This window comes from Hyposmocoma kahamanoa, unplaced genomic scaffold (assembly GCF_003589595.1).
Source record: "Hyposmocoma kahamanoa isolate Upper Pololo Valley unplaced genomic scaffold, ASM358959v1 182, whole genome shotgun sequence".
Classification (NCBI taxonomy): Eukaryota; Metazoa; Arthropoda; class Insecta; order Lepidoptera; family Cosmopterigidae; genus Hyposmocoma; species Hyposmocoma kahamanoa.
Window position 1 is genome coordinate 435,296 of NW_020653713.1, and position 6,103 is coordinate 441,398.

A 6,103-nucleotide genomic window follows, 5' to 3' on the forward strand; every position below is an offset into this window, starting at 1 on the left:
CCTCGCTGAGACGCCCCCGACCGGAGCGCGGCTCATTTTCAACAAATTTCCATCTGTCTCACGACGCGCGTGACGACGACTGATGCCAAACGTTAGACAGTAAAGAAGAGATTTTAGGAATAAGTAAAGAATCTTCAAATTTCTCTATAGGAACAGCTCAAATATTGTCGAGGCAACATTCTAAGCGTCCGCAATGTTTATTTATTACCTACTTAACTGTCAAGGTGATTGCAATATTTTGCCATAGTATCCCTAATCCTCAAACAAAATCTAATTACGTACGTAACTACCCTACTAGGTGCAGGTCTGTAGATATTTTAAGCTACGCGATATACGTTGGAAACTACAGACATATACACCCACCACACAGATAAACAATTTCGAGTGCCAGGTCAGGTCGTTGAGGGACTGTTGTCCTGGCCCCGTGGCCCCTGGGTAGCCGACTCGGAGAAGTTCGCTGCCCAACATGAAGGGCCCCGAGATGGAAGACTCGTCTGTTGTTCGGCGAGCCTTACATTTGGAGTCGAGGGACCGTTGTATCTCCCTTCTGGGGAAGGAGATGCGCTGGGCGCGGCCAGCCACTGGTGGAGGCGCGGACGATCGATAGCGTACCCGTGCCTCTACTTGCAGCGGAATAGGGAAACACCCCGAGGATTTGGTGCAGTCGGGTTGCTCCCCTCGAGGTTTAACCCAATCCCGCATAACCCCGGCTCTGCCCCCGCAGGACCGGGGTATCTGTAAGCAGATTCCCTAGAATAATAAAAAAATGATAATAAAAATAAAAAAAGGCCAGGTCAACCTGCCACTCAAATTTGTTTATTACTTTACGTTTTGTGTTCCCAAAGAAAGTTCTTCACTTAAATAACTTTTTTTTAAGTGAAATAATATATATGAAACTGTAAAGTATAATAATTACATATAAAGACAAATTTAATATCCTATAGGTATATAGAAATTGTGATAAACGTACCTACGTATAATGTTTGATAATAAATGTTTACGGCATATGCATTAAATGAAATGCTTTAAGATTGGGCTGTCTTTTTTCTGTAGAACTATATAGATCCCTATCATTGTCCGAATAGAGTTTATATTGTAAGGTAAAAACTCCATGAACGGAACATGAACGGAAACCGTCTTTCTCTATTATACCATATGTTGCGGAATGTCTTTAAAATGTCGTGTTTCTCCCTAATTCATTAATTATTGTTATGCCACCCACCGTCGCGTGCATCGAATAATACTTGAAACAAAACATATTTCCATGAAAACTTGCAAATGTGAACTCTTTGTCTTTAACGTAAGAAGAAAAGAAACGCTACAGAAACGTTGGCTAAATAGGATTTAGAAGAAAATTTTCAGTTAACATTGCAAAAATGACTCGTAAACTTGTTACTAAATTCGATTTTAGGTAGACAATAATGTGCGATGCGTTCAACCAACAGTAAAGTATAAAATAAAGACCGTTTAGGTTTAAAAACCTTTGTTTATTATGGCCCTTATAATCAATATATACCATTATAAATCAAAATATCTGGTATCTTCATGTTGTCGGATTTCAGCGTATAACAATAAAACACGTACCTAAACGTTGCTTGGTTATAACGGGTGGCAGAGTTCAACGACCTAAGCGGGTTCTGCTCTGGCACCACAGTCCTACCTAGGATGAACTAGATATTCTCCTGTCCCTGCAACCACGTATGGTACTTCGGCGTCGGGAGGTGAGCGGGCCTACAGCTCCGCCACCAAAGAAGAGAATTATTAGTAAACTTTAGATTAGGTTTAACGGTGGCAACCGATTGCGCAACGGGAAGTGCGTGTGCCTGCACCTCCGGTACTTGTCTGGAAAATAGGAGGGTGCTGTACGTGCACCCGGGGCAGCTCACCCAAAGCACTAGCCTTTTGAGAACCGGTGGAAGTCTGTGCAAACGGGCTGATCTGGGGTTAGGACCTGACTGCGAGGGTACTTGCACAGGTTGTAATGCTCTTCTCGTATACTCTAAGAGCCGGTAGGGAGGGTCACTATAATCAAAACTTATATTGATAGAAATTAATGGGGCTGCCCTACTTGGTCTACTGCAAAGATATCCTGCCATTTCCCGAATAGAAGGGTAGACAGAACCAATGTAATCACTGACATAGTATACTTAAAAACTTGTGTCCAATAATTGGCAGGCATTTGCGATAATAAATGTGTACTTTTCAAGGGGCCACGTTTATATAGCTACCACTTTCCACTATTATGAACAATCTGACTGTTTACCAGTTTCAATATTAATCATTGAAAAACGTTTGTAGCACATTATCCTACGCTGTTAGATGCGAGGAAAACAATATAATTATAGTACCTGTAGTCAAGTGGAAACTTCAAAGTTTAAAGTGTCTCATAACTCACTGACTACGACCGACCGCCCGCCTACACCCAATACTGGAAATCACACGCGTGACTGCGCTGGTGAAATCAAGTTTCTGATTGTACCTAGATATCTTAAATAGGTGAATAAGTAATTCCTGACTTAGTTTATAACGAACTAATTAGTATATTTATATAACATAGAACATACCGCATCATTCTAGCACTCATGGACATTGTATAAAGGTTTTACTAAAGCTACCAAAATAAGAACACTTTTACATTTTTAGATTATTTTAAAGTGATGTTCCTCACGTGTGAGCGGATGGTTGTTCAATACTGTCTTCCATAGAAAGCTAAAGCTCATCGACCGATCACGAATACAAGAAGATACAAACCGACGAATAATTACTCAAACTGTCGACTAATTTCGAGGGAATAGCGTAATAAGCAACCCTGCGTGTCTTTTTTCATTTCGTGCCTTGCACAGCGTACAGTCACGGCACGAGAAGGCGTAATATAGCCAAAGCAAATAAAACTGTAATTGGGAACTGCCGCAGTTCGTTCGTTTACTATACTATACTTATATACTATGTAGAGTAAATATACTATACTATACGAATAAAAAGGCTTAGTTTCAATAACTAGTATATATGTACACCTTTGCAACTGCCAGAAGGAGACTCCTTAAATGAACAATGCAAACGACCCTCCATTAGTCACGGTTAAGCAACGGGTAAGTCGAAACCATTCCACTAGTTGCTCGGCAGTATGAAGCCAGCCCTCTTGCTGTGTTGTGCAATTTACCCAGTGTTCAACGAAACCCTGTGTTTTTTTAAATGTTAAATGAAACGTAACTTATATTATATATTGTTGTTACCGCAAAACTTTAATGTGAATTAATTGTGACAAAAAGACGAAGTCGGTAAGTTCAGAGCACAAATGTACATTCTAAATATTTTAAAGAAAATAACACTTTTTTGTTTATTTACAGTTTTAATACAATGCTAAAGAATTATAGTCACGTTTTAATTTAGTATGATTGTTTCATTTATACTTGTCACATATTTTTAAGTTCATAAGTAACTTTGGCGCCCAACGTGGGTCCAAGACAAAATTAAAACTGCTAATTCGAAATCATGACGTAGAACTTTTATTCCCCGTATGCAACAAGAAAATGACATCTCAAACAAAGCGAACTAAAAATGTGGATGATGTTTGTTTCTCTTTGTATGAAATGATTTAATCACACAAGTATCTAACATGTAAATCATAGTGTAATTTTACAATCTGACGCTCTGAATGCTAATTAAATCCACAAAATAATAAATAACAATCGATGGCTGATTCTCTTTATATTTTAAATAACTTTAAACTTTTGGTGCCACATGTCGTAGATCTTCTTCTTAGCGTGTCGACTCTGGCGTTTATGTTTGTGAGGATGTTTACTTATATCATAGAAATGAAATAGATACAATAATAATATCATGTGAATTGTAAAAAAAACCAAAAATTGGAAACACAGCCTTGCTCTATTATATGCATTATAATAAAGTCTTAATTTCCTTTATTAAACATTTATTTTTTTTATGAAATTAAATTAAATGACGACCTCGGTGGCCCAGCGGTAACACTACGAGCACTAGATGCGGAGGTCCCAGGTTCGATTTCCGGTAAGGACAATTTGGGAAACGCACTTTTTTAAAACGGTCCGGATCTGGATGTGCAGTGACTCGGAATGAATTCGTTGCTGTGAAACTCATATCCAGTCCAGGGATCTTCCTAATTTGAAACCATACCTGGTTTTGATTCCTGTAGTTGTAGGGCACTACCATTATTATTAGTATATCTATTTAGACTGTCGTCTCACTCAGATGATTTATTATTATTATTATTAAGGCCTGTATTAACAAACAACTGGCTCCCAGTACTAGGCGAGTTCTTAAAAACGCAAACTGTAACTCAAGCTCTCCCGTATTAATAAATTACAATCATCGGCATCTTCGAGGATACCACTTCGCTGATCAAGACTAAGTTTCAAGATCAAGATTGAGTTCTTAGGTTTTCACGATTGTTACACATAGGAAATGAAACTATTTTTTTTATTTATATTTAAATCGAGGACCAACAGTCGAGCGAAGACGAGAAGAGGTGTTACAGATAAGATCGGAAGAGTCCTCAGGCATGCATCTATCAAGACCTATTTCAAGCCCCTGAGGAAGATTTCTCAGTTCCTGAGACCCGTGAAATATAACATCCCCTTACAGGATGCAGGAGTTTACAAGCTTGACTGTGGATGCTATCTCTCTTATATTGGACAAACAAAGCGAAGTATTTGTACCCGCGTCAAAGAACATATGTCAAACACCGTCACGTAAACAAGTCTGCAGTCTGCGAGCATGTCATGGATAAACCTACACATTCAATGAAGTTTGACAAACCCCAGGTTCTTGCAAAAGAAGTCCGTTATCTACCCAGGATGCTGCGAGAGACCATTGAAATTAAAAAACATCCTAATTTCAACAGGGAAGATGGTTTCTCCGTACCACCAGTTTGTGATCCAGTATTTCCTCTAATGAAAAATCCCAAACAGACATAAGACTGCAGTACTAATTAATATGTTTTAGTTTATTCTAATTTCTATAATTAATTAATAATAAATTGAACTTAATAAAAATTCATTCAATAAAATAATTTGTAAAACCTAATGTAGCGTAAATTGGAATGTTTCTTTGTAAAATTAAAAATAAGGTATTTATTTAATAACTATTGTAACTATATTGAAAAAATAGGGTGGTTTGCATCAATATTAGACATAACTGGTTGAAGACTGTACTACCTCAGTCAACCGTGACCATGGGGCCTGTAAAGGGCCCGAAACGTCGGTTTGTTTGAAAAAACAAATATACGCGATTTAAATCCGGAAAAATAGTTTCATTTCCTAAGACTAAGGATTTCAATGATCAGGGCTTTGAGGATAACGATATTGAACTGTAGCTCTAGTGGAAGTTTCAGCACGCCCGGAAAGTCGAGGTAAATAAAAATATGTTTTTAAACACGATTAAGTCCCGATTTTAAAACCAAATAAATAGAAATTTTGACTGGAAGTCTCAAATGATGAATAACCGTTGCACGTCAGCGGTTGCGGACTTGCGTGACTTTTATTAATAAAGACAATTGGCGCATGAGACCTTTCAAATCAATTCAGAAGTACGGGCCTAAGTTAACTTACTTATCAACTTATGTCAGGGTAACGGGAGCATTAGCAGATATTTGCGATTTAAAGCTTTGAGTGGCACTGCAATTGTTATGGACAGGCGTGTAGCTTACCATCAAGGCGCACGACTTGTTATTATCATAAAAAGAAAAATTACAGGGTATTTATTTGAAAAAGTATGAGTAAGTTTATGTATTTTTAAAGTTATATATATGTCATCGTAATCACTATATAATGAGTGAATCGCTGTAGGTGCCTATATACTCGATGTCGTAAAAAGCGATATGGGCCGTTCGCGTGCCACAGCCTGCAGGAGACGTCGCTTGAACGATATCGAATGTTTTCAATGAAACCTATACTTTGGTTAATGGAAGCGCTTTGTAGTTACTTTCATGACAAGGAAGACTAAGAAAGTCAATTTGTTTAAGTATTTTTTTATTTGCAAACAAATATAGGCACAAAAAATACATGAGTAATAAGTACATACATACTGATTACTGCACCCCTGTGGGGTGAAGTAATCAATTATTGAT